The sequence below is a fragment of the Dromaius novaehollandiae genome, chromosome 3 (genome assembly GCF_036370855.1).
Source record: "Dromaius novaehollandiae isolate bDroNov1 chromosome 3, bDroNov1.hap1, whole genome shotgun sequence".
NCBI lineage: Eukaryota > Metazoa > Chordata > Aves > Casuariiformes > Dromaiidae > Dromaius > Dromaius novaehollandiae.
This window is the reverse complement of record NC_088100.1, coordinates 90,802,286-90,829,716: the sequence shown is the minus strand read 5'-3', so window position 1 is coordinate 90,829,716 and position 27,431 is coordinate 90,802,286. Positions and strand designations below refer to the sequence as shown.

At 40.4% G+C, this 27,431-nt stretch overlaps 1 long non-coding RNA gene across 1 annotated transcript; it reads right to left on the bottom strand.

Moving 5' to 3' along the window:
- Positions 1 to 591: 591 nt before the first annotated feature.
- On the bottom strand, positions 592 to 27,431 carry LOC135327710 (uncharacterized). The gene is made up of 3 exons (XR_010388098.1): positions 27,192 to 27,431; positions 1,390 to 1,462; positions 592 to 809 (listed from the first exon to the last, which is right to left on the bottom strand). It is a non-coding gene; the product is annotated as an uncharacterized LOC135327710 (long non-coding RNA).

Here is a 27,431-nt window from a genome sequence, read left to right as displayed (position 1 = left end):
TCCTGTTTCCGCTGGGGACAGATGGCTTGTCCGGGGTTATGGTTTGTTTGCACCTTATGTACCAAGAAATGTTTAAGGCAAAAAATTCACTCATCTGTCCGCCACAATAAGAAAGACTCTTTTGGCCTTCCCTGATCTGTGGAAATGGTGGTATAAACTGTGGGAGCTTTTCCATGGGGTGGAAGGGCCTGTGTGACAGAGGTGAAATAGCAGTCTACCAAAAGATGCTGAAGCTGATACCTGAGAACAAGAACGAAATGTTGGAGGGCAAGCTAATGTGACAAAGAAATATGGTGCTTATGGATGTACACAGTGCCTTTGGAAATATTCAGACAGTATGCTAAACCTGAAAGGTAGGTTGAGGATTTTGAGAGTAAAGCAAGGTATTTGTCATAAATTGAAGGACTGTGGTTCATTTACCTGGAGGTTAGCTAGGAGTTTAGGCTATTAGCCAATACGTGTGAAGTCAACAGGTTTGTAGTCTCTCTTGAAACCATCTTTGATGCAAATGAAAGAGTATGTAAATGGCATACCTCTCCAAAAATCTCTTTAATCAAACATTTATTCCTCTTTCTATGAAAGATAGATACATTACCCTCTTTGGTCTGGCTCTGTATTGGGTTCTGAATAACAGCTCTTGACGGAGATGTTCCCAGTCCTGTGCAGTCTCTATTACAGGCAGTGGCCATAAACAACATTTGTACAATCTCTTTGTGAATCTTCTTGACTGTCACTGACTGAAAGAAATTCACACTTTCTCTCTGAGTTTTCTTCCCAGAAGAAATATCCTTATAACATACAAGTGGATGCTGTAGAGAATAGAATAGAAGAGAGACACAGAAATGCATTCAGAAAAATGTACATTTGCACTGTGAAGAAGAACAAAATGTTCCAAACCAAGTCCTGGCTTTTATTATATGTTGATCTCCATTTGTAGAACTGTGTAAGCATATAGGAGACCTGCCCAGACACATTTTAGCCTAATAACTGTTATTTGGGAAATGGAAGAAAAATATGTGGCTGCCAGCAGTAATTAGAAAATTATAATCAGTAATCAAAAAGCAAGCAGCCCCCCTCCCCCAAAGTCAAGCAAGCATTAATAATTAGCTGTAATACAAGGGTGTAATTCATTACAGTGACAAATTATTTGTTAATGTCCATAATGCTTTGCCATTGCAATTAGTCATTCTTCTAGTCTGACTTATCTGGAATTCTTACAAGACAACCATGAAATTGTAAAACATAATTATTGACAACATTGATAGCTGGCTTAAGCTTCTGCATTTTTGAGGGCAGGTTTTAGAAAGATCACAATGTATTACATATTATGTTAATAGCTTACCACCCAAGTAAAAGAAATACATGCTCAGAACAAAGCTGTATACATACACGTATATATGCTTTTTCCTTTTGGGAAGAATTATGAATTGCAGTCCTTCAGGAAACAACAAAGTTTTGTTCTCTGGAAGAAAAACAAACAGGCTATTTGGTCTGTATGGGATTCAGACATCGGCTCAACAGTGACCATCCCACCCCCTCACATGCTGAACTGATTAATTCTTTGCCGGGAGGGATCATGAGAAACCTGGATTTAAATTGCCTTTTAAAACTTCATTTGTTTACAATGCCTGCTGCAGTTGGTTTGAGTCATTCAGAAACCTGATATCTGTTCTGTAGTAAATAGTAGAGAACAAGAAAATAGCTGTATGCTTTATTACAATATGTGGTTCAAACTAATTTGCTCCTCCTGCTTTTGTTTCCCATCTTGTATGTATTTGTTATTCTCATAAATAACATAGGTGGCAAAGAAGAGCAGGCTTCATTTTATAGAGTGGATAGGCAAAGAGGAATGTCTGGAATCTGAAAACCAGCCTAGCTGAGTGCCTGTTTGTTGTTTTAGGTGGTTCTGTGCTCATCTCTCTGCAGGAATTAAAAAATAAAAATAAAAATGTTATGCGAGTGCTTAATATAAAACTGGTGGATATATTAAGAACTTGTTCCTTAGGCTGACCAATTAGGGCTTCCATGTGGGTCACCTTTATTTTCATGCGTTTGTCAAATAATTCTCACACTGTGGCTAGTTTGTTTTGGGGTAAATTTCACAAGAGCCCAAACAAACCATGAGTTTATGTCCAGCCTTTAGATTTGACTTGTAATGGTGCACAGAATCATTATTAGCCGCCTAAGGATGCCATTAGATGCCTAACATTAAAAGCAATTTTGCATTGCAGAGAGTATCTTACAGGCAAATAAGAGCTTAACACCAATTGACTTTCAATGATACTTATGATCCTAAGTTTATATTGCTCAGTGTAAGGACACCATTAATACAGTGTAGACTCCTCAGATAGACTGCTAGTGGACTACGTGACTTGTTAGCAGGGGTTACTGGTAGCTGTGCAGTAGCTGCGTTTCAGAGCACACATGGGAAAAGTGCGTTGCTGTGCTCTGCACCCTGTCCTACTACAGAGACAGCCCGGGGCCCCTCCATGACACCCCACTCATGTTAGCCTAATTGAAGCATAGTAGAAGGATACTGAAATTATCTTTAAACTAGCTACCTGCACTAATTTCTATGGGAGACCCCTATCCCTGTCCCACACACCATCTTCACCTGTCCCCAAGGCAACAGACCTTTTACAGAGAAATTGCCTTGTGCCTATCTGTTATTTGGATTTTTCTGTTGGTTGCTTGTGGCGAACTGCAATGCTTCTCCCTTCCAGGTAAGTGATGGATGCTCTTGAGCAAAACAAGGTAATGAATGCCTGGTAGGACTCTTTTACAGAGTAAGCAGTTGCACTGATATTTTAAGATTGGCAAGGACATTCATAAGTGCAGGCTAGATATCTGAATGCTTGTTGAATATTGAGTAATATGAGACTACAAATTAGGGCAGCAGCAGCAATTTGTGCTTTTTATTTGAAGAAGAAAAATTCAATTGAATTCTTATTACAGCTTTTGTCCATCTTTAGTTATAGGAGTGATGAATCAGAAACAGATCATTTTAAGCTAAAAGCGAAGACTGTATATCTCCTCATATGACTGTAACATCTGAAGCCCAGTACCGACGATTATAACACCTATGCTTTAATTTGGGCCTGTAGTTTGTGTTTCACTTAAAGACAGGATGTTACTTCCAGATAAGAAGTTTCATTTTTAGGTCAACATTTTCTCACCACATTGGACTCTCAGCTGTTACCTAGAACTTTTGCAAAAATAAACAGAATATATGCAAAAGTACAAAAACATCAGTATGCTTCCAGGTGCCTTTATCAGCCTGTTTTCCCTTGTTTTCTGTTACATACTGGATCTGAGACACAACCAGCTTCTCTAAGAGGACGCTGAGAGCTCCCACACCTTATATTACTTGCACAACTCTTGGGCAAAATCCTAGCATTATTAAAGTCTGTTCCTTTTTATTCCCATAAAGCCAAGATTTTACTTCCAGAATATGTTATTCCAGTACAGCTGCAACACAAAAGATGAAGCACATACATGTTTAGGCCTATCGCAAAGGGAAACTGTATATACAGATCTTATTGCCTCGCTATGATGTTGAAAGCTTAGAGTCCTTAAACACTGTTCATTTCCTTCCCATTGCAATCACACAAGGGCAAAGAGAATTTGCACTTACCTATTTTAGACTACGTTTGGTGAAGGCATAAGGACTTCTAGAAGGGCTGATTTTAGAAAATTACTTTGCATTGCATGAGCATGAACTGATTAAGTTTAAAATAAATAGTCATTTCAGGAGGGCAAAGTTTGAGAAATTAAAGGAAGTGGTTAGTAAAGTCGACTGGACTGAAGTGCTCAGGGGGTTGAATGTGGAGGAGGCTTGAAGTCTTCCTTAATCAAAAATTACAAAATGTAGCAGGAATTTGCCAAACAAACAGAAGGGAGAAAATTGTAAGGAAAGGCTCCCATAGCTATTTGAGTCAACAACCACCTCCAAATGATGGTAGAAAAGGAAAACAGTTCCTAGGAATCAGGAGAGGCAGCAGAAGGTATGACACGAGGGGTGGAAACAAACTGGGAGGAGGAGATGTTGTTTGTTCTGGAATCCTGAAATAACTTGAAATAGCAAATTACTGCATGCTATGGTGAGGAATAGCAAAAAAAAAAAAAAAAAAAAAAAAAAATTTAAAGGGATGGACAAAAAGGAATTCAGGCACAAAAAACTTATGGCGATACATGCTCGGCTTCCAGAGCGCAGTATGTGAAGTACAGATCAGAAGGGGTTATTTTATCTGGCCATCCTCTACCAAACTTGCAGACTTCTGAGACCTCAGTGACCAATGCTGCTCCTCTAGGTGTGGAGATACCAGCACACATTTGTGTGGTTGTGGAGGTGCCCTGCCAGCCAGGCTGAGCAGCAGGAACCTCAGCATTGTGCATTTCAGATCTCAGCCCCTTTCCCACATCCTGCTATTACTTTATATTAAGGAAAAGCCGCCTGTGTGCCTGTTCTGTAATTTTGTTTTCAGCAGTAGGAGGGACCTGCAGTTCTGGACCCAGAATGGCAAGAGAAAGAGATGGAGTCAATGTGGTGCCCAGCCCTTTGGGAGCTTGAAGGCAATTGCTGGAGAGCACTGGTTTCTGCACACAGATGGAGGCTAATGACTGAGTGACAAATGTTAGAGCCAAGGCTGAGGGAGAGGGTGGGATACAGAGACGGAGCAGACACCACAAGCAAGAACAAAGAATCTGGCATGAGAGATCCCTAGAGGACAGCCCTGGAGTTTCTCCTGCTCTCCCTGTATCCCCTGTGGTTTTGCTGTAGAAGAGCAGAACCAGAAAACAAAGACAGGAATTGAAATTTGTCTATAGAAGTCAACTTGCAAGTCTCACTCAATAGAAATTAAGTAATGGTGCAGAATTCTCTGTATTTTAACTTTGTTCATTTAAGGCACATCCTACCAAGTCTTCTGAACATAAAATTATTGCACCACAAATGAATGGCTAGATTTACAGGCTAATGACTCATTAAATGGCCTTCCGTAAACAAAACTGAAGGAGTCCTTGGTGGTGGAGGAGAGAATTTTGAAAGAATTAATAATGAAAAACAGAGGTAAATGGAGAAGAGGATAGAATTCAACAAAGCCTTTCTAAAAGCAGATCACACCAGACTAACCCAATATTTAAATATTGGTAAGGCTGTTGATTTTCTGGAGAAATAAAATGCTCTCTGTAACTATCAGCAGAACATCTGAGATACGCCACTTGGGAAATTATTACCTCAGCTGGAGGAGATAGAGGTTAGGCAAATATTGTGAACTGGCTAAAGAACAGGGTTGTGCTGAAAGGGAAACAGCCACGTGGAGTACAGTCTATTGATGGTGTTCCTCAAGGTTCAGTCTTGGGACTGGCTGGATTTAGCATTTTAAATTAATGGTCTTGGTGCAAAGTGTAAGAGCGTGCTAATGAAAGTTCTTGATGCACAGCCAGAAGGCATTGCCAGTCCTGAGAAGGGCTGTGTGACTATGTAGCAAGAGAGACTTTCCCATGCAGTGAGAGGTCTGCAGCAAGAGAAACAGGATGATGTGCAACAGTACAACTTGGTGAAGTGCAATACTCAGACAGCGTGATATCTAAGTATTAGAGCTGGAGTTGAATGGAATTGACATAACTTTAGGGTGTTAGGCACCTGGCATCATGTTTGGTGATTCGCTGTGTAGTTAAGTGACCACGTAGATATGGCCATTCATATACAGCTGTGCAGCTAAGAAGAATTCATTGAAGCCATCACACTGATCAGGGGAGCACAAAAAGCCAGTTAGTAGAGGGTGCAACAGTTCTATTGAAAACTCAGTTTCTGGCCTGGTTTTGATAAATCTGTAGCTGGGTTTCATGGCCTAAATCCTCTTGCTAGGTTTATATACCTAATCTGTTTTATTTGAAACCAAAGTAAGGGAAGAATACTTCCTTAGGAAGTATTCCTGAAGGAAAACCTTTGGATTTCTTAGGGACCATTGCATTTCCCCTCCTCCCGCCCCGAGTCAGCTGGTAGGATTTCTTGCTGACATGGCACCTCTCTGTCATTTCCTGATGCATCATTCTGTACAGTTTTATTCCCAGGAGGAGGCTGTTTCTATCCCTTCTGTTGGCAGTCTTCCATGGGACAGAAGAGTGTGAAGCAGCCCATGAGCCTGAAGGAGAAAGTTGTCTTCTGTGATCCAGGAAGAAATTTTCCATCCTGTGTATAGTGTACCATGGTGCTGTCTTTAAATTGAGCTTCTAAATGTAGCTGCCTCTAAAAGAAGTTTTTCCTCTTGGAAATGTCCAGGTTTCCACCAACTGAAGTTCACAAAGGCAGAGATTTAGCCAGCCCAGAATGGCTGGGAGAAACAATCATCCTAGTCACAAACTGCTCCTCTGTTTCAACTCCTTTTGAAAATGCAAAGGCGGAAATATCATTTTCCCAGACAGGAGAACAGAGAGAGAAGCTGACCCACTCACTTCTGAATACTCCCTCATCACTTGTCTTACAGCAGTGTCGTGGGCAGGGAGTATGCTGACTTTCCAGTTCATGGCTGAAGAGCTTCTGGCTGCAATGGCCAAAGATCATCCTTTTGATCTTTTAGATCTAAAACTTTCTCAGATTAGAAAGCAGGACACATGATCAAAGAGGTACAGTAGAGGGAGGGGAGGGCAGTAAGGCAAGGAGTTAGGCTCCCGATCACCCCACAGCCACAGATCAGAGCTGTGGCCAGTTCTTGCAACATTTCCTCTATTCTTGTAAACCAGAGCAATGCCCACACTAAAGGCCCCACGCATCTATGAACTTGTTAGCAATGCCTGAATACCTTGAACTGATTCTTCTACGGAAAGGCCCCATGGTGTGCCAGGGGAAGGCATGCTGCTCTGTTACGGACCAGTGCTTGCAAGGCAATGAAGCATCTCAGAGGAGTGCTAGATAAAGAGCTGTGGTCTTCAGCTCCTGACCCATCCCTTCAGGACTGGATATCTTGCACACCTCAGCTGATTTCCTTGCAAGATCAGTTCAGAGTCTGGGCATCAGATATTGCAGATACTGTCTCCTCATGTTCGTGAGGAGTGACAGTATAAGAGAACCAGACACAGCGATCTTCTCTCAAACCCTGGGCACCAAAACCCTTTTGGCTGCTCTAGATAAAACCTCTTAACTGATCTTATCAAAGAAAGGTAAGCTTGTCTTCAAGCATTATTTTCCTTTCTGAAATGCTGTACAGGATCCTCTTACTTCTCTTTAGCGGGTTTGCTTTTCAGGGCTGGCAGCAGACACAGCTATCTCAGGTATATTGCCAAACACAATCACTATTGATTTCCCGGTAAACTTTCAGCTCCTGCTAGGGAAGAATTAGAGGCCTGTTGGTCATGACACTCCACAACAGAAGAGTCTGTGAATCAGGATGACTTGAGGAACAATAGCCGTAATGAGATGAAAGACACCATTCTATATTTGGTTGAAAGTGTCCAAAATCGTACCTCATTTGTAAGAAGATTTATGTGTGCAGTACCATTCTGAGCATCCAGAATAAAGATGTGAGCATTTCTTTTCCAAGGACACCCATGTTCATTAGAAATGTATAGCTTTTGCTATACATATAGAGCTAGTGGAAAACACCTGACCATTAGCTGCACAGAGACAAATTCTTTGCACCTCACAAAGCTGGAGTTCCGTAGTTCCTAGTTTAGGAATTTAGGAGATGCAAGTGAATTTAGTGAATTCACTTTTGTGAATTTAGCACCCAAAATGGGAATATCTCATACAGAAAATGCTGAAAAGAATTGTTTCACCAAGTCCAATTTTTCTTTCACTTTCTCCCCAGCACAGCTGCACTTAAATTTTCAAATAGTTTTGGCTGCCTCGAAACTGCATTTATGGTGGATAAATCTTTTGCTGAAAAGTGTCCTTTGCAATCTCTCTGTAATTGCTAAGGTGTGGATTCCCTGGATCATAGTATTTTATTTGTTCTAACTCAGAGAAATTATCTGGTCGTCTTCATCTCAAAGCCCATCTGCTGCTTTTCCTTTGCCTTCTGCACTTGTGTGTACCAATTATGCTGCTTGTTTTTCTCCATCAAAAGAGGTCATGGGGCAAATGGGGTAAATGAACGAGGTACTGGCAATATAATCGGATATATGTATTTGTTAAATATGTGCATCACATTGTCCAAAAATGCATTTTCAAAGAGATGCCTCAGTGATCTCTGCTCACCACTCATCCCAGCCATCATGAGGGGGTTACGCTTCTTGTAGGCATCACAGAATATGTCATGTGAAGGAATTTGAAGAAAGAGATACGAAATATCTTTCTGGTTTGATTCAGGGAGTGTGTGCAGAGGGGTCAGTGAGGAAAATTTGCCTGAACCTTTACAGATACACTGGCAAAAAAGAGAGCAAATATGCACTCAGTGTTGGCAAAGCTGGAGCAGGAAAGTCAGGAGTTATGTGACAGGAGACATGATTTATATAAGTATTATGCTAATACTGCTTTGGTCTCCTACAAGAAAATTTAAAACTATGCATATTTTTATAACCCATTCACTTTACCTCAGCTTTTACAGATATGTCTTGACATAAGACAGGATGTTCTGCATAATGATACTGAAATATTCTATTTGCCTGGAGCTTTCCAAGGCTGCTTGTAGATAATTTCTTAATACATTACCACAAAGGATATTTGACACATTCTCTTGCATTAATTAAGCAAATGTAGAAATAGATGGGTCATTTTTCAAAAACCCTTTAGGACTTTTTGAAGAATCTGATTGAACAGCGAGTGTTTTCTTTTTTTTCCCTAGGAAACAATAGGAAATGAAAGTTGGATAGATTATTTATATAGTTATGTAGTTAGTTGTCTGTTTATAAGCATTTACTCACAATTCCCCCCACCTTATCCCTGCAGATGGGAACATCAGCTGTTCAGTGGCACCCCCCCCCCCCGCCATTTTGGCGGGGGGGGGGGAAGTCCTCCTTCCCCACTAAAGGCAAAAACATTTATTTTTAATATATGAATTATTATTTATGTATTCCTTACGTTTGCAAATATTTTGCAAATACCTTATCAAAATTATTTGCTTATATCCCCAAAGAACCTTTGCTTGCTGAAAATGATCTTTCATTTGCCTTCCACATTCTGAAAATAATTTAATTGTATTGTTCAGTATTTTGCAAGCCATTCAACATGAATGGTTGCGACATGCCTATGCTATAGTCCCAGAACCACTGCAGTGTAGTGTAGGTCTGCTATGCACATTAACTTGGATATTGATAGAAGTTTAGTTAAGGTACCAGGGCTATTTTACTGAGACGCACAAGACTACTTGTGAGCCCTTTAGTGTTGTTCACATTTGAGAGTGACTTTTGTTTAGAGCAATACTCTAAGATATCACTTACTTCGAAGATGGCTCCAGGAAGTACAAGGCTTTCTACATAGTCTTCTTTGCATTGCCCCTAAAGTAAACCTCAGTCTATAAAAACACAATACCCCCCCCCCAGTTTTTTTTATCAGTTATGTTTCTTATTTAAAAATCCTTATCCTTTTCTCATATATGCAAATAAATCTGGAGCATTACATGTTTCTCAAAAGTGATATTGGCTCTGCCCTGAGGAAGTGTAATATATCTAAGCTCACAATGAAGCATGAGGAAAACACACCTAACTGTACTTGTTTAACCTTTTTAGTAGTTTAATTTGAGAACATATTCATGTTATGATAGCTCTAGCAGAATTTCATGCATATATCTACTACAAACAACGTAAGCTATTTTTGTGTGCTGTGAAAGATCTTTTGATGGTGTCTTCTTTTCAATGTAGTTGCTTTTAAAAAGTAAAATCCCACTGAACCTGAGAGTCAAAAACTGTCACAGGGCAATATGTATGAACTAAGGATGATATTTGTATTAGGTGCAGCCTGATTTCCAGATTTATGCTACAAGCAAACTCTGATCCTGTTCATCCTGGCTACATTTCTTAGCTAGACACCTCTGCTTCTTTGTGTCATCCACCGACATGGGGCAGTATACTGAGATCTTTTCAGCACTCACCTCTTTCCACTATCTTCTGAGGACTTGCCCTCGATTAATCAACAGGTTTCCAAGACTGAAGACCTCAGACAGTCTGCAGAATTCTCTGACTGATGCTTTTCCTTTTTTTTTTTTTTTTGTGACAAAAAGGGTTTGCAACCAATTTAAGTAAACTTAGTTAGTTCTCTAGGCCTTATCCTTAATGAATTTTTTTCTGGTATGAGGTTTGGTAGAGACCAAACAAAAATTTTGAAATTTGGCCACTTTACCACCTGTGAAGATTAAGGGGCCTCTCCAAGGTCTTGCCAGGATACGGTTAGTTTTACCAGGGGTTGGGAGAGATCCTTTTCCATGGAGTCACTGAAGCATATATTGACCAGCCAATACAGCCACATTAGCTTGTGCTCTATGTCTTGCAGCCTCATCCTATCTTGTTACTAGTGGACAGTTTATCGGATGCAATTGAAGAGGCAGATGCAGGAAGACAATTTGGTTCATACTACTTAGGAGCTCATTTTGGCTTTGAATGGCTGGGCTGCATTTGGGGGATCTCACAGCTGCACTGATGTAAACAAAGCACTATGCAGTTTTTGGCTCGAGGAAGGACAGCCTCCCTCACAGCTGTAGATAACAGGACAATATGCATCCTGCACCACGTGGGAAGCTGCAGATTCATTGACTGCATATACCAGATGGAGTCTATCAGCTGGTAGAGAGATTATGAGACCATGGCCCTACTTCCTCTTCACTTCCTCTCTATCTCACTATGAGCCTGGGAGTGTAGGAAGGAGAGAAAATCTGCAGGGATAAATCCACAGGGCATTCAGTGCCAAATTTGCTGGCATGCACATGCACGGCTGCAAGCATGGGGACCAGCCTGGCTGGAGGGCCCCCGGGGGCTGTGCGGGTGGTGTGCAGCCTGCTGGCCCTGCCTAGAGGTGCAACAGCAGGTGGGAGGTGGAGAAGGATGTGCTCCAGAAATGAGTCCCTCGGCACTCCATGGACACGGCCTCTTGATCTTCAGCTGTTGTGCAGAGGAAATCTGTTATGTCTTCTTCCTTGCTCCCTGCATGCTCATGCAATGGCCAGAGACAAACAATTTAGCCATTATTGTATTACGCAATACAGCTAAAATAGCTAATCTTGTTTTGCGTCAAGGGAAAATAAAGTTGTTTTTGTTTTTTACAACCCAAATGAAATCATGATGCTTTATGGATATTTGTGTCATCCTAGGATAATGATTCCATTAAGACTAAAACAAAGGCTCCTTTTTGCTAATAACCTTTGAAATGAAATTTGTTTTCTCAGGAGTTCTTTTAAATAGAAGACTTTCCCTCAACTCTGAGGAAGAAAAACTGGTATTATTTGGTATTATTTTACATAATTAATCAACACAAACATATATTAAGGTAAATATATAGCTATGTTTTTCACAATGAGCAATGACCAGCTTACCTGGGAGATGCATGTTTTTAAATTAATTCACTGTTTATCTGTAAAAGCTTAATGAAAGATGGTTGTTTAGAATTAGAGAAATTACCCTCAGTGCACTATAACCTAGGTAGCATCAACTTGTTAAATTTAATGTGATTTTAGAAAATGATAGTAAATTGTTTCTTTAAGCTCAGTAGAGAAAATAATTCCTATATGCAGCAAATATGGTTTTACATTGAATTACAAATTCAAGCAGAAACTTTAGAATTTTCTTATTAAATAAGCTCTAGCCAGACAGATGTAAAGAACATAAGATCTACATAGCTTTTAATCATCTCTCCTTATGCTGTTGTTCTCAGTGCAGATGTTTGCTGTGGGAACAACAGCTCCTTAAGGGACACAACACTACAGATTACTTCCTGGAAAATCTGGCACAGGGTGGGTAAGAAGGAAACTTGCAGATTTTGGTTTTGTGCTGGCAAGTGGGAGACAAAGCCAAAACAAAGCATGTAGTAAGTCAAACAAAAATACAGACATCTTATACATCCCTTGCCAGCTTTTAGGGGAATAAAAGCACTTGAGATTTTTCAGTGTTTTACCGGAATAATTAGAACTACATAATATTTGGAATATTCAAGCCCAAGGAAAGCTTAGGAAGATTAAAGGGGAGAAGTTAAATCCCCCTTTCATGGAAGGAAGATGCTGGCCAGGCTTTGAGTGAATGCACACAAGGGAACATCCATGACCTGAGTCTGGATACACTGTCCTGCTGCTAACAAACACACACAGACATGAGAGATACAGCATGGATGGAAGCTAAAAGAATTGGTAAAAGAAGATCCTTCTGGTGAAAAGCATTGTAAGGGAAAACAGAGGTCCATTTATTTGTTTTTCCAGCTTCCTAAAGGTCTGGTGATGCGGGCCTCCCAGCTGCCAGTTTTGTCAAATCAATCTTATAAACTGAAGCTGTACACCATCAGATAAGAATAGTGTGTTGAAATTTATAGGGAGATTGTTTGTAGTTGCTCACCCGTCTCATGCTGCTGCCAAAGGATCAGTAGCTGTTTAATAACAGGAACTCTTGTTTTGAAAACCAGTATGAGAGATCTGATGCCAGATCAGTTTCTAATGCCTTTATTGTATGTTGTGGGACTCTTCATGGACTAGACACTACTCATGTCTCTGTGTACTACACAGCACAAGTAACAGAAACCAGACAGGTGGAAAATATTCAGAGCTGTGGTGGCAATAATATTAGAGACCCTGGTGTCTTAAACACTGAGTTCAAAGACAGGAATAGGAGGACTAAAGGCAACTACAGCTCAAGCACAAACCCAGGTAAGAAGGATTACATTTAAGATTAGGCAGGCACTTTTGTTGTGTTTGATCCTGGTTTCACAGATGAAGGCAGGCTGCTAAAAGCTGAAAGGCTTAAGAGAACACAGAGGATTTTTATAGCAGGTGGAAAGTCACATTAAGTAAAATATAGAAACGATGAGTGAGATGACTAGTAGAGGGTATTACTGGTGGACACTGAACTGCACTGCGAGTCATGCACAATTAGTGCTGCACTCTATCAATTCTCAGATATCAAAGCCCTTCCATTTTTACAACTGGATGAAAGTGAGACCTTACAGAGTACTGTCTGTCTAAAAAGAAATACTTTGACCACTAGACAGGGATGCGTGTAGCTCCAGTAGGGTGTGAAGAGCAACCAGTTTCAACTGTTTGCTCTGCTGTTTTCTTACATCCAGAGTGATGTCTTAATTTAGGGAAAATCTCTCTCTTTACATCAACAGTTGCACATTCATTGAGCTAAAGGGAAAGCACATGAGATGCCGAGAGCAAACTGACACTTGTGTTGGCAGTGCTAGTCCAGGCTCTCATGAAGCACACCTGAACTGAAATTCTTGGTCTGAGCAAGAGACAGCAAGGCTTGAGAGGACCTACTGGCTAGCCTAATATCACTGCTGGGGCAGACACATGAATCCTTTCTCTTAACCTGGAAATGTTCTTTGGACTGACGTGTCAGCTCTTACAAATCAGCATTTTCCAGTAAAGAGATCTCTCACCAGAAGGTTCCCAGCCAGTTCCATTCACAATGTCAGGTCCTGTTTGCCAAGGTTTAACCGAGACTGGAAAATGTTTACTTTAGTCTTAGCAGACTTAGCAAGACTTAACTAAGGAGGTGGGTGACAGAGGACATGCTCTAATGCCAACTCTCTCTTGTTGTCTTGGTGTGCCGGGATATGGATTTCAGCGTGATCCCATTTCTCCAGATGAGGGAGACACACCTATATTTGCATTCATTTCTATAGCACTAGACACCTTCACACTGACTAGCTCATCCTTCTTCATAGCAAAACCTGACAGGATCACTGGCAATATGAGCCATGCTTTTGCATTTAACCAAAGAGTGGGCAAACTCATTTGCCTGGTGGCCTAGATTGGGAAGTAAGAAGTGGGCAAATTCCTTAGTGCCCCCACAGAAGTGGTTAAACTTCATCTACCTACACTTGTGCTCCACTATGCTGCTGAATGCAAATTCCTTCCCTTCTGACTGCCCCACAGTTTCCTGCACTACAAAGCCCTGTTTCCCTGAAAGCTTCATCTGAAAGCTTCAGTCCTTCACTTTCTGTTGGTGATGAGACCAATGAGACATCTTTTTGTCTCTTCCTATCTGCTTGGGTCAGTCTCTTCTCTGACGTGTGCTGAACATGTGCCAAGTGAGCATATTCCCTTCTAACATAAGTCACATTCCTGGTATTGCAGCATCAGCAGCATCTAAATGGATGGGAGCAAGGAAAGAAATGCTGAATATGTTTGAAAAAATCACTGACAGCCAGGCAGCTCAAGGACAAGACATATAAACTTTTCAGAAAATGTTTTAAGGAGCAGACATACACTTAACCCATTTGGAGCATGTAACAAGCTGTTTGCCTTTGTTCATTCCTTTGGGCAATTCTGGTGACGACAGCACCAGATACTGTTTTTATGAAGAATACCACGTGGTGAGCACCTGGATGAATAATGCTCTTAATCCACAGCATTTTGCCTTACATGCTTTTTGTAGTTGCAGTTTCAGTACTGAGTTGCACAGCTTTTCCCTTTAAAATACACAAGATCACTATTTTCTAACACAGTCTGCATGACAGGTAAAAAGCAGATAATGTATAATAAAAACTGAGTGCTGATGTCAAATGGATTCCTGCAAAATGTCACATAAAAATGACTCTGATTCTGACAATTTCATTATGCTGTCCTCCTATAATAGCAAAGACTTGGGAAGGAACAGGAAACAAAGCTGTGATGAGCATGGAAAATATTGACTGTTTTCCATGAGAGAGGTTAAAATGTGCTAACCAGTTATCAGGTACACACAGAGGCTATGGTGCCAGATGCACAGACTGACGGGTTATAAAATGATTTGAAAACTGAAGGTCATATAGATGGCATTCTGCAAATTAGATATATAAGCAGATGGCATGGGTATTCAGTAGTCCACCTGGCTGGAAAAGGGAATTTCTACTGTACAAAAATGCCAATGAATAAATACAAAGAAAGTCAGGTAAGTGGGCTAAACTGTCAGTTATTTACTTGTGATTTTCCACATTTCTAATCTTGGTCATTTTTCACTTATAACAGTTTTCTTTTATGTAACATATCCACTAGCCTAGCCATAGCCAATACAACATATTAAACGTATGGAGGTGAAAATTCTGAGTCAAATTTCACATCCAATTAACATTGTAGCTACCTTTGAAATTTTTCCTTTGGGAGTGAGAAAGTAATTAGAGATAGAAGGAAAGGAAATTTAGACAGACACGGTTGCACCTAGTCCCTGACATTAGCAACAGAAAGGGACACATGGAAAAGTGAACACAAAATTAAGCCCTGTGAAAAGGTCAGATTAAGCAAGAGACAAAACAGAAAATGTGACACTGTAACTGCAACAGTGAAAGATATGCCCTGTGCTCGGACATCATGCTGCTGACCTAGTATGAGGGCAGCATCATGCTGGCTATATGGAAACTGGAAACAAATACCATTTTCCTTTTAGGGCACAGCTAGGAAATTTCTGTCATCTGGTCCTAGCAACAGACCATGCATAGGCCCTGTCACTTATCCATGTCATGCGTCACTGTAGCTGAGAGAAAGTTATCTTCCACTATCCGTTCTGAAACAGAGGTAACTAACAGAAAGGGACGTAGGTTTCATTAGCATCACTAACAATGGCCAATACCCTTTCTGAAATGTAATTCATTTGCATTAAATTTGATAATAGCAAAGGGCCACACTTACGCAGGAGAGATGCACAGCTGGATGGGAAAGGTTTATTTATTCTCCTGGGGGGTTTTGGGTTTTTTTTGTTTTTGTTTTTTTTTGTATTAAAGTGGGGGTCCAAGAGCAAGTGAATGTGGAGGAGAGCCACTACAGTGTCAGAGGGCTATGCTGCCACCAAGCAACACATTACTGAAGCAAAAACAGAGACTCTTTCTCTGTTCTTTGAATAGTCTGAGTCTATTCCTGACAGTGGAAAGGTCAGAATAATTAGATGGAAGCACTTGGCTTCGCATTCAGCAGTGAGAAAAGGGAACTTTGAGAGTGTGACTTTGTGCTCAGAGAGGATGCCTCACTTCTGTGTGCTAGTTTAGCAGGGTTTAAAATAAACCTCAGCTATAAAGTATATGACATGGCTTCAGGATCTCTTTTCTTTGTGAAAAGTATACTCAGCTACTTTAGAGATGAAGGAATTACCTAAAAACTGAGAGGTCCTGCCACATAAAGGGCATTCCCTCCACAAAAGGAGCGTACACGACAAGGCTTTTTCCACTGTGCCCATCTGTCTAGATGAGAAGAGAGAAGAGAAGGTAGAATAGAGAGGTAGAAGAGAGAGGTATCATCAGACTGATTTTTTTTTCAGGTGGACACAGTATTACATCAAGAAACATTCACAGACCTATAAATGAGGTGACAAAGGTCATAGCTGATTTTGAGAACATTAACTTGCACTAGAAAAAAAAGTTGTATTTTCAGGAATGCGCTGAATGCTGAAGAAAGGGGGTCTAAGTGTCAATGTTTTGCATTTTTATTAAGAAAATTTTTCATGGCAAAATGCATTGAGCATTCATGAATTTAACTGACTAACTGCCTGCTGGCTGGTATAATGAACTTGTTTCTAGTCCCTAATCTGACTAGAGGTGAACCTGCCAGTAATTGCGCATGGGATTCTGAGATGTTCATTATTAGCTATTACAATATAGCTCATCCTCTGCCTTCCTTCCAAGGTGGGATATTAGAAGATATGACGATCTACTCTACCTTCAATTCTACAAAACATTGCGAAGAAAAGAGCAAAAGGTCAGCCATATTGTGTCAGGCTAAAAGTTCATCTAAATCACCATCCTGTTTTTGAGAGAGCCAATAGTGGATGCCTAGGGAAGAGTATAAGACCAGAGCAAGAGTGTGGCGATACCTCCTCCAAATGCTGTCCAGCTTCCAACAATTTGCATCTCAGGTGCCCTGAACCAGGGATAGTGTCCTTGTATTTAATGGCTCTCACTGAGTCCTCTGCCATATCATAGCATCACACAAGGGAACAGGAAAAAGGCTCCTTTGGGCACCAAAGTGCTTTCAGATAAGGTAAATGGGACAGGGCAGGAGCACAGAGAGCCTCTCCCCTCGGTTGCACAGCCTGCAGGACTCCAGACCTTCACTGAAACCCCCATGATCAAAATCTGCATGCTCTAATCTTTTCCAAGGGTTTTGCAGAGTGGTGGGGACTCCCTCAATAATAAAACCAAAAATCTATCTGTTCTCCCCAGAGGACACTCATGGGGCTGGGTGTGCGCAGGAAAATGCAAGGGGTACCCAGATCCCTGAGAGGAAATGTGCCTGTGTTCGGCTGCCCTCAGCACTCATGACTTCTAATGCACATACCTTGCTCCAAAGCTCTGCAGCTCAGCACCATGTCCAATATGGGTTTGTGCCGATCAGGCATGGCTGAGCTCTTTCTAAGTAAAAATCTGCATTAAACATGTCTTTTGAGCTTTGTGCTTATTTTTAAAAGCAGTATCTGCCACCAAGTGGAAAATGTTATCACTTCACCAATATTTATAGATTATTTCCAGTACTCATCTCAGCATTAATCTTGCCTGTTAGCCTAGTAGAGTCCAACACAGACAGAAAGATAGAAAAATTCAGTGCTGAAACATACGTCCAGTTGTCTTGCTGATTTCTTTTCAGCACAGATTGTAGAACTTGCTGAGACAGAAGACTGCCCTTTGCTTAAATATTGAAAAATGATAGAAGACTTGTTATGTAGAGATAGCATTTAGTTTTAGATTCTACAGCAAAGTCTCTTGACAGAGAAGATCACCATGCTGAAATTCAGAAATGCAGAAATTCACACTGAAATTTGGATTTTCTGGAGTCTTGATTTTTTTCTTGTGCCAAACCTGAGCTGTTGCCTTGACTTAAGTGATTTTCCTCTAGTCATATTGTGCAGTTACTATAAAGACCATTAATTCATTTAGTTGCAAAAGTCTTAGGATGAGTGTCCTGATATCAGAGGTTGATTGAGCTAATCAGCAGTGTTTTTTCCTTTTTCCATCTGGAAACTGATACTTTCCAGAAGAACTTCAGTAGGGTCCAGTGTTCTGAGAAACCAAACAGAATTGAATCCTCTGGCCTGAACATGTACTGTCAACTGTTTCCAGTTGCTCGTTTAACCTCAAACAGCTAAAAGCCAGCTCTCACACTTCTAGCTCTACTCCAGATTCTTACATACCTCCAAACACAGCAGCTGTAAGATAAGTGAAGGAAACATGGCATAATAGCAAAGAAAGGAGAATACAGTAGAAAAGAAAGAAAAATAATAAAAAAAATCAACAACGTTATTTGGATCTGTATCTCCAAATAAGACCAGAACTCTACTGTGCTTGCTGGGACTCTCAGCTACTGTAAGAAACAGTCCCAGCAGTGAAGTCTAAACTGAAAGAGAAGATGGGCCATTATGCTTGTGGACACCTGACACATGAGAGTGAGGGCCAACAGAACATGAGGCCAAAAAGGCTAGGGAGCTCTGCTAGTGCTGGCTATGCCTGTACCCGTAATTTATAGTGTTATTGCTATAATATGGCTCGGGAACCAGCATGTGGGTGGAGGCAGTGGGCAGCTGTCTTCACTGTGACCACACTGACAGCATAGAAACACTCAGCCCCAAATCCCATCGTTCAAGCCTGCCGCGGAGCTCAGAACTGAATTCAGGTGTCCCGAGCAGGCATCCTGCAGCTCCTCAAGTGGGCTGGGCCATGCTTCCTATCTGGCTTCTTCCGTGAGTGAGAGGTGCTTTTACTGAAGCCACAGAGCTTAACCAAACACAAGGTGTTTAAAGAGGTTTTATTTGCTAGTAGCAAATCAGGAGCAGGAAAGATGCAGTGAGACATTTTCTTTTGCCAATGGCTGGGCTAGCAGCTTTGTAGAACAACTTTGTTCCACCTGTAAAGCCAGGTGAATTGTGTAGGAACTTAATGATCTTTTAAAAATGTCTAGATAAGACACATTTTTATTCAGCTATGGGAAGTCTAAGATAGGTTAGAATTCCCTGCCTGTAGAAAAACAAGATACGAAAAATTAGCTGGATAGTATAGAAAGTTTACAGGTCTTGGCTTTTACATAAAACAACTTTGCTTTTTGTGTTTGCTTACGGGTTGTTCAGGTTGCTCTCTGATAGAGTCGAGGCTGTATATTAAGTCTACCTGGGAAGAAGGGATGGTAAGTGCTTTTATTTGTTTTCATTTTTTTTAGTGTTCTATCTTAGCGTGGGAGACAGTAAAACATGTTTTAGTTAGATGCCATATAGTGGCGCTGTTGACTCCAGTTCATGTAGACATTGCTGGCTTGTTCCAAGGGGCAGGTTCAGACTTGCTTAAATATATGTCTATGAAGTAACCTTTGGGTAATAAACCTCATCTCAGGGCAGCAACAGTGGCCCTTAGCAAGAATGCTTGGGCTTTTGCATGATAAATCCTGGACTCTTTGGCCAAGTGTCAACTGCACAATGGAGGAGGCAGAAGAGAGACAAATTGGTAATACTGGAAATATTTTAACTCCATTACAGAAAAAAACTCCAAGATCAGTGATGTTCACTTCTTTATCAACTGAAATCTGAATGTAGGCAATAATGATATACACTGTAAATAGATATACTTTTCTATTCCATATATACATTGGTTCACATATTCATTTATTCATAATTCATAGTCTAATATCAATATGAACTATTAAAACTGCATATCTATATGTATTAAGTGCAATAGCATAAATCTCTTTACATCTCTACCTATGCAGTCACCAGAATTATTGACACAAATGCCTTGTCATGTTCTGTGCAGGCCCAGTTTGCCTACTAATGAAAACTCAATCCACCCTGGGGTGAGCTTTCCAGAGCTAGTTAAAATTCAAGCTGTTGTTAGTTTTGCACAGATTTGCTTTGTAATGTTAGTTGCTGTAGGAGAAATTCTAAGTAAACTATTTATATTTTCCCAGTCTTTTACTACATGTAAAAGTCTTCAGGCTCTGGAAGCACAGAGAAAACTATGTGCTATTACTGGGTCTTTTGATTCACAGTCTCAAGCAATTCTGTTAGCGTGAGTGTCCACAGCCACACTGTCCAGCAGAGTCTTTTCTGGCATATCATGTTATCAAAATGAACTTCACAGCACGTGGGAGAAACTGAGCTCCTGATCTTTAACCCAAAACTCTTGTTTGCTCTTTTCTCCTTCAAGTGAACATGTAATATCCCTCCTCTTCTCCACCTTCCTCCCCTCTGCCCTTCCCCAGAAACAGCCAGGTCAGGTTCAATTTTGTTGGCAGCATCTCGCTTTCCTTCCTGTCAGAGGTCAGCTGAAATTGTCACTGCCTTTGCCTCATTGCTGGGAGCACCATGTCTCTTAACTCTTTGACTCCGGATATTCCCACCTCTCACCTGTATAAAACACGTTCTTTTGCAAGCATCTTAATAGTGCATAGGTCTCAACATCAGTAATGCTCTCACCTGTCTGTTGCATTCAGGAGGAACACAGGTTTGTGCCTGCTTTCATTAAAGGCAGGTATTTGGCAGTCTGCACAGAGCTGCTTCTCAGCATGGCATGAAACTGTCCCCAGATGCTGTGTTTCCTCAACAATTCTCTTGGTTTCCTCGGCACGTCCTGGACTCCAGGTCCTGCAAGGCTGCCTGCACGCACTGCTCTAATTGCTTTGCTGTCCCCCTACCGCCCCCCAAAGACAGAGCACCTGCAGTGAGACAGTTTTACTGTGGTTCATCCTTTTCTGGTAACACCAGACAAGCTTAAAACAAAGTTCCTTAACATCAGACTTTTAAGGATAAGTAAGACTGGAACCAAATATAACAGGACAAAACTGCAGTTCTAACTTAAACTTAGCCGACAGGTACCTTTCTGAGTTGTGCAGCTTTCTTCAGCTAAAGCATACCTCAGCTACAAGACACCAGCCAGGTGTCTGCAGCAGCACTCTCCGTCCCAGGTAACACCCTCAGACAGCTGGACTTTCCAGTGACACCCTATTTTTGGGCAGTTCAATCCAAGGGTTATGTACATATCCTGAGGATTGATGTCTCTGTCTGGAACTGGGCACTTTGGATGCTTATTTGTTACCTCCCAGCCTGTTAGGAGATGCCATGATAGTTCTTTCTGGACGAGTATCTGAAGCATTAAGGATTATTTCTTTAGCTCTCATACAGACTGCTGTGTGACTGGTGTGGGCTGTCTCACTCGTACCCCATGCTGCAATTACTAATACTGTATATTAAATATTATACAAATATCAAGCTTTATATACTTGGAAGCCTATGATCTGTGGTACATTGTTAGCACACGTGCTATGTAGAAAGCACACATGGCATGTCACTAACCTAAATGATAGGTCTGGTTAGAATTGTTTTGCCTGGATGTTTCTGAGAGAATAAGCTTTTACTGAACTTCTAGACCACATCATACTGCTCTCTCCTTCCTCTGCCTCCTTCCATAGGATCTCCCTTCTTCATAGCTCAAATTCTGGTTCCTCCACACCTCCAGGGGCTTTAGGTATTATTGCCTCCTATAACTCTCCCACCTCCCATTCTCTTTATTACTTTATCCTCTCTCCGTTACTTTTTCAACAACTGCCTCTTTGCTCGCAGATATCCCTACATCCCTCATGAGCTGGTTACCCAAGATACCCCTCTCTTACCAACCAAATCCATTAGAAATAATTAACAGCTATGGTACTTCCTCTATATAAATAGCCAGCTAAATTTTGCTGAGTTACTGCATTACTTTATTGGTAAGTCTTAACCTATGGCTTTGCTTCCTTGAACTTTACAATGACTACATGCAAAATTTTCAAGGCAGACACTGTGACTGATCTGCATTTGAAGCTCCTAACACACTATGTGGTGCTTATATGATAAAAATAAAAATATCCATTAAACCGGATTTGGTGCTAAGAATGTAGCAGTAATTTTAAAAGGAAAAAGTTATCCTGCCATTATCACAAATCTAAGCTTTATCAAAGTCTGAACATTCAAGTTAGAAGATTAAGCTTAAAAAGATATCTAAATGTGCTGAAGCACCCAAGAGCATGCTTAGAGCACTCATACAGACTAACGATACAGAACAACTATAGGACTGTCACTAAGATTAGTATGCAGTAAAATCTATAGCCCCTAATAAATTTTAATTGATTTTAAAGACACATTAGATTTATGTTTATTTGTTTGTCTCATCATTTCCTTGGCACTTTTCAATAATAACAATGAATCCCCCTATTTTTGTTTTGATGTAGGTAACTTCATATTTCTTTTGTCATAGGAGGAAACGGTTTTGTCAAAAGATTTGCCCAAAGTCACATAAATCAGTGATTGTCACTGAAATGTATGCCTCCTTAATCCCATACAGGCCTAATCTATAAACCCTGATAAAGATGTCATTCAATATATGACACTACAGTGTCCTTACACCTTTGTCAGCTGTGATATGGCATAGCAGTACAAAAAGAGCCAATAGCAGAAAATCAGAGAGGAGCTGAAGAAGTAGAAAAGGAAGCAGGAAGAAGTAGAAACCATTCCAATTTCATTCAGTGTGTCTAACCTCACAAATTTTGTTTGGTAAATCTAGATAAGCAAAGACAGTTTGGATAAAAGCCTACTTTAGTTTGTGAGATGTCTGGCATATAATCTGTTTTATTCTAACTGCCTAAACTCCTATACTGGCCTTCAGTTCTTTGCAGTGTTCAGTGAAAATGAAAGCTTCCATCTGTCACACAATAGGTGACATATTAAAACTGAGGTTTGATTGAGCATACAAACAACATTAAAAATGAGAAAAACTTTAGTGAGTAAAAATGCAGAGGTTACAAGGGGGATTAATCTACTCCAGAAAATACTTTATTTCAACATAAAAATGAATTTGAGGAAACTGATTTCAATTATTTTATTTCAAATCATCAGTCATCCACATATTTATATAAAGTATTGCAAAGAAATAATTCGTTACTTGCATCCAGATATTTGGGTGCTTAAAAAATGCCTTTTAATATTACTTTTCTATGACATATCTCTTCTGAATTATTCATTAAGTGGGTAGACATTGTTTACAACACATTCCCTGCCAAAGTATGTTTTTCTCTAAATGTTTAAAAACTTTAGGGAACTCTATATTGTTTATAATAATGTGCAATGGGTAACCTTAAAAATAAAGCATTTTCTTTACCACATTTTATGCAGAACTGCAGGTCAATTTATTTAACACAAATCAGCAAATGCATTTAGAGATTATGTAGTAATTCCTATGTTCTTCTCAGTATACCAGAATTGCCATGGCATATGGTATTGGGAGTTATGCAGATCCATAGGAAAGCATTACCATGCCAACTGCATGTGATTAGTGAGGGGGGACTAGTATCCATAGTATTTAGCCCTGTGATCTTGCTTAATTTGGGGTGTCTGAATATAGGTATTGTCTTAAAGAGACTTCCACTCCCTTTTCTTTGGGGATTATTGTCTTTTAAAAAAACTCTGAAAACATCTTTATAAGTACCTATCTTACTGTATCTCATTGTAATAACCTATATCCACTGAGGAGCTGAGCCCCCAGTGATGTAAAAATGTCCAGCACGGACACTGAGTAAGCAAACCAGAATGTTGCTCCAATCATCCTTCTGTGGTCACCTGGGCTAACAGTTGAGTGGGTCACAGGGAATGTGACCCTGTGACCCATTCAAATCCTGGGAACATTTTGCTATGTTCGTAGTGTTTTAACATATGGTTCGAGATCATGCTAATGCCAGAGTATGAGGGGGCCTGGATCTCACCGTTCCAAAATGACTGAAAAGCATGCAGGTCCAGGTCAGTACAGCATTATATCATCCTTTGATACTGTGGGTAAGCGATGGCTCTATACTGAAGCAAGCACTTCACTGATTCAGTGTTGCTCCATCACAGCTTTAACTCCAGGAGAGAAGAGAAAATATAATGTGATCCTGCTATCTTCCTCCTTCACCCTGCATTAGCTAAATATAAAGCATATTGCTCAACTGAACTGTCTAAAGCACCGAAGGTGCCCTCCGAGGATCCCTCAGGACTCCTGCTCCTGCCACGGCCCCTGGTGTTCCCCACACAGTGGGACCACACTCTGCCCCACAGTCATGGCACATAAGCATGGTACAGCTGGGTAGAAATGGATCGGCAGAAGGCTTCTGCCAGAGCTGGAAGTTTGAACAGGGTCCCTTATGTGACAGAAAGGGTGAAGCATTCAGAAAATCCATCCATGTGGGGGCTTTTTTTGTTGTTTCTGTTTTTGAAACCCAGCAAAGCAGATTCTGACATTTCTGGGAAAACCATATCTAAGCAGCTGGGTGACTAATTTGTCATTGTTACAGCTTAGCGATTGGGTAACCTGGAGGCTGCCTCATGCTATCTGGAGCCAAAAAGTAGTGGCTTCCAGTTAATAATAGAGTGATAGGGGATTTTCTTTACACTTTGACAAAATATTTCTTAGATTCATCTTCAAGAAAGGAAGCCAAGAAATCTAGTTCTGCTGTGATGTAAAATGTGGCAGTGTAAGATGATCCAAATGCAACTATAAATATCAGTATAACTTACAACAAATTTGTTGTAAAAGCACTGCCTTTGTAAAGGGAAATAAGAGGAAATACATGAGATGACAGAGACAGCTTGCTTTCGCTTTACTGTTAATGGATTTTAGTCTTGCTCTCTTCTTCATGCTATCAATTATACCTGACTAGGTCATTTCCTTCCCAATGCCAAATCTGGGCATGACAGAGATAGACTATACTCATGTCACTGACTTTTGATAGCATCTCTATATTCTTGCCAATGTAGAATTCAGACTAGGATTCAAAATAGGAATAATTCAATTGATACCTCATTATTCTTTTGAAAGAGAATTGGAATATGTATTTATTGCACTGAGTTAATATTACTTATAGAGTATCTTCTTAAGACAAAGAGTTTTAGCAAATGGAATGGAAGGAATATTCCATGTATCTCATGGATGATATTTCTGTTCATACATTCCAGTACAATATCTGCTTTTTTTTTCAACAATATGAAATTGGTGACTAGTGTTCAGCTTTTGATTGATTATCTATCACACGCAGAGTTCCTTTCCCATAGGAATTGCTACCTAGCCAGTAGTTTTTCATCCTGTATTTGGGCAGGTAATTTTTCTTATCTAAGTTTTAAAATGTTAGGAGTATTTCTACAGAACATTTCTTCAGTTTGTCAAGGTCTTTTTGAATTCTATCCCAGTTTTCTAATGTGCTGTGCTATGTGAAAATGTAACAAGCATATGCTATGTGCTGTCATCCAGGTCATTAATGAATACAGTGAGTAGTATGAACTCAGGTTACATTTATGGTGAAACACTGCTTGATGCTGCCTTCCATTTTGACCATGAACCTTTCTCTGCATATCCCGGCTAGTTTTCCTTCCCACATTTTAGCAGTCTCACCTGGATCAAGTTTCTGTAGCTCACATGTGATAATGTCATGTGACACAGTGTCAAGAGCCTTAGAAAAGTGAAGATATTTGACATGTATCTCTCTTCTGTCCACAATGTTATATAGATTTGATTTGATTTGTCCTTGACAAAGCCACCTTGCCCATTACTTGCTTCCTCCTAATCATGATTTTTACAAATAGCTTGTCCATTATTTGTTCCAGTATTTTCTGGGAACTGAAATTAACTCCCCACTCTCTCCTTTTTTTACCTGTTTTGAAATAGGCTGTATGTTTGACTTTTTCCAGTCTTCCTGAGCCACTGTTCATAAAAGTTTTCTCATGGTAATAACTAATGATTCTGCCACTGATTCACCATATTTAAGCACCCTCTCCACTAGGCCTAGCAATTTGGAAGAAAACTGAAGTAAATAACCTAGATTCTTGTCGCTTATCTCCGGTAACGTTTGATCCCATCTGGCTTTTCACTGAAGGCTGAAGCAAAGGAAGGTGCTAAGCACTTCAGCCTTTTAGCCTCCTGTGTTTTTGTTTTTGTGTTTGTTTTTTGCTGCTAATGGATTTTTTAATGTTTTCTGGCTCTCCTTTCTGTTTGTTCCTAGCCATATCTTGTTTCATGCTACAACCTTTCTGATATTAGTCATCCTAGGTAGCTGGACACAAGAGTGGAGTATCCACTCCTCGTTCACCTCCTCCCTCTCTCTGACATCCTCATGATTTACTCAGTTCATTTCTTAACACACTTCCTCCCCACCTGCCATGGCCACAGGGGCACCACCAGCCCTCCCTGGGTTCCTGGGCCATGGGCAGGGTGGAGAGGCCTGGGGAGAGGTCTGGCAAGCCAGGCCCTGACACCATCCTACATATTGGAATAGTCTACATGTTTGCTCTTATTATTTCCTTAGAGGGGGTCAACACTTCTGAGCTCCTATTCTCTCTTTCCTGTGGGATCTTATTTACCAAATCTTTGAGTTCCTTTTTGTACTCCATTGTCTCTACTTTGCTTTCTCCCACTTTCTCTTCTGGAGAATCTTAAACTCTCTCATTTCCTCATCTCCCTCCTATTTTTACCTTCCACACTGACATTTTCAAATAGCTCTTCCCTGCAGGCTAGGCTCAGATTCAAACATACCTCTCTTCTGGTTGTTTTCACCATTTTCTGCATTACTGAATAGTCAAACTTCCTCCCTGGGAAGCTTCTGGAGAGCCTTCTCTGCTCTACTCCCTTCACAAGGGATGCTTGGAGCATCCAAGTTCCCTATTACAATGAAGCCCTGCACCTTGGAGGCTTTCTGTTAATTTCTCACAAAAATGTCTTCCGCTTGATCCTTTGATGGTTGACATTTGCCAGGATAACAGCTTTGCTCTTTTTCCTCATTATTATCAAGATGCTTTTATACAGGTCTGTATCTTTTTACATTCTGCCACTCAGCAACAGCTCTGCCCTCCTTTTCCCTGCCTGAATAAACTGTTAAATATTCCAATCATGTGAATATTCCCACTAGGTCTCTGTTATAGTTGACTCATAATTTTGATCATGTTTAAGGACTTCCAGCTCTGCCAGATATCTCCTTGTGCTTTTTGCATTAGTACGCAGACAACTAAGACATTCAGAAATGTGATCTGTTCTGTCCCATTTTGTTCTTCCTGCAAGACTGTTTTCTGTTCTCTTATCTTTGTCCCTCATCCAAATTAGCATTGCTTATACTTACTTTTCTCACTTGTTCCAGCAATCCAGCAAATCCCAAGATGCCGTTCTTCTTTTTGTGAGATGGATCCCTTTTCTTCTCAGAAATTCTCCTGACATCCTCTTAACAATGTCAGCTGGGCATGAAATTATTCTGAAGATGTCTGAGGATGTTGATCTATGTAGCTCTTAAACATGAAAGAAAATTATATTAGCCTTTCTGTATAAAACGGAGGTTTTGGCATTGATGCTGAAAGTATGTTTT